This window comes from Acomys russatus, chromosome 15 (assembly GCF_903995435.1).
Source record: "Acomys russatus chromosome 15, mAcoRus1.1, whole genome shotgun sequence".
Lineage (NCBI taxonomy): Eukaryota > Metazoa > Chordata > Mammalia > Rodentia > Muridae > Acomys > Acomys russatus.
The window spans coordinates 67,126,106-67,135,663 of NC_067151.1; the positions used below are offsets into that span (position 1 = coordinate 67,126,106).

The 9,558-nt window shown below is 48.0% G+C and overlaps 1 non-coding gene across 1 annotated transcript; it reads left to right on the plus strand.

Moving 5' to 3' along the window:
• The first annotated feature begins 2,998 nt into the window (after positions 1–2,998).
• Trnaq-cug (transfer RNA glutamine (anticodon CUG)) lies at positions 2,999–3,070 on the plus strand. Its single transcript has one exon. It is a non-coding gene; the product is annotated as a tRNA-Gln (tRNA).
• The last annotated feature ends 6,488 nt before the right edge of the window (positions 3,071–9,558 follow it).

The following is a 9,558-nucleotide window of genomic DNA, read 5'->3' on the forward strand; positions in this document are numbered from 1 at the left end:
AATCTTGCCCCACTCCCTAAAAAATCCAAGAATTAAACTCGATGACATGACAAGCTAATTTTTAAACAGTAAAGTGAAATATACAGACCAACTCTCCGACAGTCTGATGCTGTCGGCTGTTAAGTTTGACAGAAGGCATTGCCGCCTCTCCCTTTCCTGTTGTGATAAAACACCCTGGCAAGGTCCACTTATGGGAGAAAGGGTTTATATTGGTTCACAGACCTAGGTTGTAATCCATTGTTTTGAGGAAGTCACAGTGGTTGGAGCTTGAGGCCGCTGATAAACTTTGCATCCTTAGTAAAGAAACAAAGAGGAAACAATTGATCCAGGAAAGCCAGAGCTCGCTTGCTCTCTCCATTCAGGTAAACAGTTGGTAACAGGAACACCCACGCACTCTGTCTCTGTCTGCGTCTCTCTCTCTCTGTGTGTGTCTCTGTGTGTGGGTGTCTCTGTATGTGTGTCTCTGTCTGTCTCCTCACATAAAGTTTATGAAGGACGCTCTGCCACCCACAGTGGGTAGGTCTACAAACCTAAACCTAATCAAAACAATCCCCACAAATACGCCCACACACCTACCTGGTGTGGGAACCCATGCCAAATTCTGCCATGTCAGAAACCCTGTGCTTAGGCTGTATGCGGTGACCTTCAAGTTGCTGGCCTTTACCTCACCATGAGGTCTTGTGTTCTAGGCTATCCTTGGACTATTTACCTTTGAAAGAAGTAGAGAAGTCTCAACTTGGAACCACCCAGAGGATCTAGGAAGTTCTTAAAAGGAACTACTCAGAGAACTAGCAAGTTCTACAAGGAGCGATTTAGGCTATTGCATTCTTGCCCGGGGGCTAGGGTGAGTGAGATAAGAATAGAGCCTATTGACCTTGCCCTGTATATGTTCCTGCGAGTCGGCAATAAAGTGAATCTTGATCAGAAATTTCCTGACTTGATTCGTTATTTCTCGCATCTCTATATCCTACTTTCAATCCCCACTCCCTCTTTCAGGTGAACCCTGATTCGATTTTTCCCTCGGACTGGGACCCGACACCTGGTCTAGCTGAGAATGGATTAGACGTTGGCCCATGCCTTTAATCCCAGCGCTTGGGAGGCAGAGGCAGGTGGATCTCTGTGAGTTCGAGGCCAGCCTGCTCTACAGAGAGAGTTCAGGACAGCTAGAGCCACACAGAGAAACCCTGTCTCAAAAAAACAAAACAAAACGAAAGGAAAAAGAATGCAAACTACCTCCAGGCTCATTTGTATTTTTATAGCCCATCTGATAGCAGTCCAACAAAGAAGCCCTACTGTGCAGTCGCCTGCCTGGCCTGGGACTCCTCTGCAGAGCAGGCTGGCCTCACCTCTGCCTCCCAAGTGCTGGGATTTAGGGGGAATGCCCCCATCATCTGGCTCCAAATTCCCTTCTTGAGACATTTCAACATTGAACGCTGCCATGTTTGTGTCACAAATTCATTATTCACATAGCCCTAATTCAAATCCTAACAAAGGTCAAAGGTCTTCAAAGCCTGAGCTGTGAGACCCCATGAAGACAAAAGACAAACCTAACAGCAAAAGTTTTTTGTTACTGTTTTCTTTTTCTTTTCTTTTCTTTTCTTTTTTTTAATTCTACACTATTCTGGCCTTGCACTCACATAGTTCCACCTGCCTCTACTGGAGTGCTGGGATTAAAGGTGTGCACTACCATGCCTGGGAAAAATAAGTATTTAATAATTCTGATGTGGGCAATTTAGGAGTTTCTTGCTATGAGTCAAACAACCAGCCACAACGGGACAGAGGCTGAGGCACTTTTAGTCAATTTCCCATAAGTTATTTTTGGTTATTGTTGTTCGTTTTGTTTTTTAAAGAGTATGTGTGGAGGTTGAATCAGGGTTTTTCTGTATAGCCCTGGCTGTTCTAGAACTTACTTTGTAGGCCAGGCTGGCCTTCAAACTCAGAGATATGAATGCCTCTGCCTCGAGTGGGCTCCCGCCACCCCACCCCTACCCCTAGCTACAAGTGTTTTGTTTTGTTTTTTAATAAACACAAATTTCCCCAGGAGATGCTGTCAGACTGAGAAAGCCTGCAGCTGTGGAGTTAATATTTAATCAAGTGAAAACCCAGTGTAAAGACTGGAGTAAAATTAGTCGCTGTGGTCAGAAACATCAGCTAACCTCCAGCTAACTACTTGCCACTCTAACCCGCCATACATGGATTTGTTTTGTGGTTCATGAAGTCTCTGAGTCCAGTCCTACAACGCGCTCCAGGAAGTGCTTTAAAATACTGATGCATTTCTGGTCACTCCTACACGCCCCCCCACCTCGTGTTTTTGGTTTTTGACCTGGTCTCTCACCACGTAGCCCTGGCTGGGCTGGAACTTACAGAGATATACCTGCCCGCGCCTCTCAAGTGCTGGGGTTAAAGGAGTGGGCCAAGGTCATTGCTTTTAATAAAAAAAAAAATTTAAAAAAAAAAGACATTTATTTTAAGAAACACAAAAAACCACCAAAGGTACACAGAGGTACATGAAGAAAAAGAGATTTTAAACCCTGGTGTCCCTGCCGGTGGAGGGAAGGCAAAGAGAAAGACCAGAGCACCGACACCAATTCTTTGCAGAGATTTTACACAAGGACAGGGTAGAGCCGTAATCTGCGTCGGGTGATGGAGGTTGGAAGGGCTCTTTCCTAGCTCTAAGCTGAGTGGACTTGAACTTTTTTGTGTAGGTGCAGAAAAAAATACAGTCAAGAAAAATCGGATGGTGGGCTGGAGAGATGGCTCAGAAGTTAAGAGCACTGACTGCCCGACTAAAGGTCATGAGTTCAATTCCCAGCAACCACATGGTGGCTCACAACCATCTATAACAAAATCTGGTGCCCTCTTCTAGCCTGCAGGCAGAATGCTGTATACATAATAAATCTTTTTAAAAATCTTAAAAAAAAAAAAAGAAAGAAAGAAAAATCAGATGGTAGTCAACGCCACAAGCCCAGGTATATATAACACATGTGCCAGCAATGTGGGTTCCATGGTGTAATGGTTAGCACTCTGGACTCTGAATCCAGTGATCCGAGTTCAAATCTCGGTGGGACCTTTCTGTTTACTCTAGGAAAAAGTTGTTTTCTTTCATTTAAGTGAGATCTCGGCCCTGAATCCAAGGTGTAAGTCCCGGAATAGAACGGTCCCAGACTCTGAGCGGGTGCAGAAGAAATCTGTGAGGAGGAAGTTGCCCTGCAAGGCATTAGGGCCATCTGGCTTGGTCTTCAGTGAACAACCCATTCACTGGTGAGCTGTACCAAGAAACACGCTCTGGGTGCCCAGGGAACACGTTTTGCGATGCCGGCTGGAGCAGATGCTGCGGCTGCCTTTTCTGCAGCTTGTTTTTGTCCTGGATCTTGGTTTGCTGATTGTTTTCGGGTAGGAGCTGTTGCCAAGCATCCTCTGGAACGTCCAGGCAGGAGCTGACCTTTCCCTCGCTGCTAGAGGGCGTCTCCATCCCGGAGCAAAGGCTTTGATCCAGAGCTGGAGACGCCTTGCTGGGAGGGAGCCCGCAAGCAGGCAGGTCTGAGAGCTTTGCATGGAGAAGGAGAGAACCAAGTTATCAGAGATGCAATATATACCAAACAACAGCGTGACTGCTCTAGTGGTAAAGTAATTTTTTTGTTGTTGTTGTTTTGTTTTTCGAGACAGGGTTTCTCTGTGTAGCCTTGGCTGTCCTGGACCCACTTTGTAGACCAGGCTGGCCTCGAACTCACAGCGATCCGCCTGCCTCTGCCTCCCGAGTGCTGGGATTAAAGGCGTGCGCCACCACCGCCCTGCATGGCATTTAAACTGTTTAATAAAGCTCTTCATAATAGAGATAAACCAGCTATTGGCAGCACCCCTGATCTCCTCCAAAGAAGGTGGGCACAGAAGCATCTCACCTGGAGCTCGCTTTAAATGTGGGAAGGCTGGCCGCTGGGCTCAACTAGTGTCAGCGTGGTGAAGACTGCGCACGCAGGACTCTGGGGGGTTGACTGACTTACTTCTGTCTCTACAAAGACAGGATGTTCCCTCCAAATTCCTGCTCCACAGTAAAGTCTGTCAGATCTTCTCTGGGCTGACGGCGGGCGGTGGATGCCCATCACAGACCACAGAAACGTTGGATGCTGACTGCCCAGGTAGCCAGCAAGCCAGCGTCTTCTTCTTCATCATATTGGTGCTTTGGTTTTTGTTTCCGAGACAGGGTTTCTCTGCGTAGCCTCGGCTGTCCTGTACTCACCCTGTAGACCAGGCTGGCCTCGAACTCACAGCGATCCACCAGCCTCTGCCTCCCAAATGCTGGGATTAAAGGCGGGTGCCACCAAGCTGGCACCTGTCATTTTTAATAGATTGGGAAGCTGCTTGCTCTGCACTTCCTGTTTACTCAGGTAAAATGTATCCTTTTGAGGTCTCTGACGGTTTGAAGAATGGACCAGTGAAAGAAGTAACTTTTTACTATTCCTTTGTTTAACGAGCTTTCCAATGATTGCTCCCAGTTATCAGTCTCCTGGCGAATAATTGGATAGGAAAAAAAGTGTTAACCTTTATGTCGGGTCTGAGGATGCAGAACCTAAGTTATGAGGATCTAAGGGAGTGTTTTAGGCTCTAAGAAAAGTTGATAAATGTGTGCTAAGGTTAGAGGATATAGAAGCTTGAATGATAAAAACGTGATAGATACTGTCCCGACCCGCAGGACTGTCAGCAAAGACCCTGGAAGAGGGAGTGGGGATGGAGAGGGACAAGAGACACAAGGAATGAAGACAAGACAGCAGTCCGATCAAGTCTCATTTACTGAGCATACAGGGGCAGTTTACATAGGGAGGAGTTCTGGGTAAAACCGCAAACACAGGGTGCTTACCCAGCGGCAGGGTGGTCTCAAGCTATTCTAGGCCAAGATAGAAGAGGAAGTTGGGTAAACATTAGAAAAACAGCAATTCTGGTCCAACAGTGGAAAATTGCAGGTGCTTTCTGTGGCTAAGACTATGTGGCACCTTGAGGCAGTTGTGCTATCAGTGAGCAGGCCATATGCCATGACTCCTCACAACATATGGCATATAAAATGTATATAAAGCTGGGTGTGGTGGTACATGCAGAGGCAGAGGCAGGCAGATCTCTGTGAGTTCAAGGCCAGCCTGGTCTACCAAGCGAGTCCAGGGCAGCCAAGGCTACACAGGGAAACTGTGTCCAAAAAATAAAAAAGCATATAAAAATGAAGATGTTTCATGCTTTTAACATCCACTGGGGCTCTGATAAACTATATAATCTAACCCTGATGCAGTACTGCTAACCCTGCTAGTCACAAGTTCAAGATTTAACATTTCCTCTGGTTTTGTAAGTATAGGCTTAGAAGTGTTCCTCTTTAAAAATCAACGTCTAATCTGTATACATTTAGCAGGGCTAAATGTGATACTAAAATAGATGGGAGTCCTCGGAGATTCCTGCCTGAAGCTCTCCTGCTAACTTCCTGCCCGGATTCACACACTCCTGACAGAAAAGTCTTAAATCCTTAACTAGGGCCACAGCACAGCCCTTGTACCGCTTTCTGTGCTGTTCCCAGATAGGTTACCATCTAATAAAAATCCATTTTCAGGGCCTGGAGAGATGGCTCAGCGGCTAAGAGCACTGGTTGCTCTTCTGAGTTCAATTCCCACGGTGGCTCACAACCATCTATAGTGAGATCTGGTGCCCCCTTTTGGCCTGCAGGTGTACATGCAGGATACTGTATACATAATAAATCATTTTTAAAAAATACACTCTTTCTTACAGAGCTGCTTTTCTGGTAAGACTCAGGCCTTGGAGGAGTGGCGGGTGAGGTGGGGGTGGGGGTGGTTGTGTTTCACTCTGTGGTCAGCGCCAAGCCAGCCTTGGCAATGGAGCAAGCCCTAGCGGAGGCAGTGCTGCCATCACTGCTTGACCACCAGGCATCCAGTGATGGTTCCCTCCCCCAGAATAAATGTAGTCTCAGAAGGTCATGGTGGGTGCCAGTCAGCCTTTATTTACAAACCTTGGATGGTGGGGAGGGATTTTTGAGGGTGAACGTGTCTGATCCCATAGGGCTAAAAGTGCCAGCACCTTCCTCTACACACAGTGGCACCTCACTTACACACAGGTAGTAACTGGGAGGCCCTGTCACAAGGAGGAGAATCAGTAACTATCCTATGGGTGAGGCAATGTCTTCCTGGTGTGATTAGAGGTTGTTTGCTGGAGCCTAGGTCCTCCTCAGGATGGGGTGCGGTACTTCCAGGAAATCCCTGTGCTCGAACAAATTCCTTATGTGAAAAGGGTCGGGCGGCCTGTAATCTTCCTTGAAGGCTATGTGACACGTCCTTACCAAATCTGGGGTTACCCTGCTCAGAAAAGGGAGTCTACCTTCAATACTGAGCACTAAATGGCTGCCTGAAATCAGACTTCAACCTTGTCCAGCAGAGTATGTGGGGGGGGGGGGGCACAGGGGGGGGGGAGGAGGGAGAGAACATCTTTGTTTTGAGACTCTGATGGGGGAGTCTATTTCGGGAAGCGACCTGGTTCGATGCAAACGCAAGAGTCCGATGCAATGGGGTCTACCTGCACTTGAGGGAGGGGAGACCGGACCCCCTCCTCCCCAGTAACTAAAGCACTGAGTTTTTATGCTGTTTTAAAGACAGATTTGTAACAATCTTGTGGGCTATTTAACATGACCTTTAATTCTATTGGGTGGTTCTAAAACTATGTCTCAGCCCAGAGGTAATTCTCTTGGGGTGGGGTGGGGTGGGGGCAAGTGGGGGTAAGTTCCTGTTTGTGCAAGCTAAAATGGTCAGCTCTGCAGGGTGGAATTTCTCAGGGCCTGGCCTTTTTCTGACCCTGCTTCAAAACAGTTAGGTTGGATCTCTCATTATGATGTTCCAAAAGACACCACTGCCTTCCTAGGTGCTCCTTAAATAAGGGCCTGGCTCATGGGCCCTCTAAACCACAGCAGGAAGAGATTGGGGGGGTGGGGGGCGGACTGGTGGCCACCAGCCCACCAAGGCAGAGAGGGAGCAGAGGCGAGGATCAGGGCTCAAGAGAGCCTGTGAGCACAACGGAGTGACAGGCTTTCGGGACCAGCTGCAGGAAGGCAGATCCAATTTATTCCAGGGGCAAGGGGGATATATATAGAAATGGGGCAACTACCAGGAGGTACAGCATCGCCCTATCACTTGTGAAGGGGTGCACTGCCTAATCACATGGGCGGTGGGGAGCATTCTGCGGGAAGCTGTGTCAGAGGCTGCTTGTACAATAAGCCAGACATCCAGCTCGGGCTCAGCCTCCAAACAAGGGCAGGCAGAGAGAGTAGGAAGCCACGCTGGGGGATGGGAGCCCTGTATCTAGCCCTGAGCTCAGAGATCTATCCAGTCACGGAGGCTACGACTTCCATGGCCCCCCAACAATGTGCTAATATGGCCACGTGTGCAGGAAAAGAAGTAGAAACAAATCCCCGGAAGATGCTCTTGGCCACCTCCATGTTGTGGGAAATGACCAATGCTTTCTGAGTGTCCTGACTCATGACGTGATCAATCCCACCTGAGGGCTGCGATGAGGCAGCAGCGGCCACAGGCTTAGCAATGGCACCTACACCTTGTGGATAGCTACTTGCTTTTTGTTCAGAGTTGACTCTCTTAAGGGAATGGTTTGGGGAGGCCACACACAACGTTGGGAACCTGTGGGGAGTGTGGAAGTAAAGTCTTATGGAGGCATCAGCGGCTCCTGCGGCCCCTCAAACCCGAGGCGAGGGTGGTGACTGCTTCCCCCTTTTTTACGGAAGTTTCCTGAGGTGACCTTGCCCCCCACATTTCCTTATGGCTACACCAGCCTGATGGATTGCTATTAGTCCTTGAGGCTAGCATGGGATGCTCTGATTGGCCCTTCAGTTGTGTAGAAGCTTATACACTGCACGATAAAAGTTAGATTTGCACCTGGAGTCTGGTCTCTGGAGTCTGATTCCTGGGAATCTGCCAGGGCTCCATCCCCACAGGAACCCTCATCAAGCTTATGGATTTACCATCCAGAAACAACAAGCAGAAGGAGGAGCTGGCCTTGGAGATGTCAGACAGGGTCTGTTGGGCCGGTACAGCTGAACCCTTAAGAGCCTAGATGTGGGAGCCATGTCTTCCGTGTCCTCTTCACCCCTTTTCTTTTGGCACAGGAAGAGGCCTGGCAGCCAGAGAATAAATGGCATTGTGAGGTTTAAAAGGCTCAATTTCTAACGCTCACTTTCTGGACCTGCTGTTGGGCTCCTGAGGGTGGGATTCCCGCCCCTTCCCTCTACCCCCAAGCCCCCCCCCCCTTCCCCGGGTTTTGGGACTCCCATCCCCCCAGCTACCCAGACCATGGGCCTAAAAGCTTCAAATATACCCCTAAGGAAAAAACATTTTCCCTAACCTTAACTTGTATCTTCTGTAGACAACAGTGATGGAGCAAATGTATCAAAAAAGGTTGGGCTTCCAGGAGCTCTTGAATCACATGCCACTTCTGTGCTAAGTCTGAGCCAACAGAAAAAGGAAATTTCTCCAACGCTAATTCAGAAAGATGTATTTTTTTTTTTCTTTTATTAAAAAAGAGAGGTGCCCGCCGTGGTGGTGTATGCCTTTAATCCCAGCCCTCAGGGAGGCAGAGGCAGGCGGATCACTGTGAGTTCGAGGCCAGCCTGGTCTACAAAGCGAGTCCAGGACAGCCAAGGCTACACAGTGAAACTCTGTCTTGAACAACAAAACAAAACCACAACTTAGAAAGTGCTAAAACATTAAGTTTTTTTTTCTTTAAGGTTTTATCTATTTATCATTATCTATACAGAGGTCTGCCTGCTTGTACCCCTGCAGGCCAGAGGAGGACATCAGATCACATTATAGATGGTTGTGAGCCACCATGTGGTTGCTGGGAATTGAACTCATGACCTTTGGAAGAGCAGTCAGTGCTCTTAACAGCTGAGCCATCTCTCCAGCCATCTCTCCAGCCTCTAAAACACTGAAGTTCTAATGGCAGTGATTAGCAGAACACATGCATTCCAGCTCTTGCCTACCTAGCACATCACACACTCCTTGCCTCGTCTATAACGCCACCTAGCTTTAGCCCGGGTGTACGACTTCACCCAAGAGTGGTCTCTCAATAACCCTGTCTTTATACCCTTGAATTGGTTTGAATTGGCTTGTTAAATAAGCGGAGAAACTCGTATTTTCTGGCCCCTGGTTACAAATTGAGCAATTTAGACAGAGGAGACCGTTAAGTCTAGGCACTCAAGCAGGTGGGAGATCGACGCAGCAAAGACACTGCCACAGTTATTTCTAAGTGCAGCAGCGTTGTGCTTTTCTAATAGTTGTTATCCAGGGACGCTGTGTCCATTTGGCAGAATTACACTTTTCTGGTAAGAACGCAGCACAGAGGAATTAATGGCAGCCAGGATTTAATGGTCTAGTGACCCTGAGGTGCCTTGTTGAACTGCCTGTTAGAGGCATGGGTTATGTTAAGTGTGTGTGTTCGCACGTGGGCTTAATGGGTGGTTCTAAATCAGGGCTATTCCCTTTTACTATGGGAATGGAGACTAGTAGG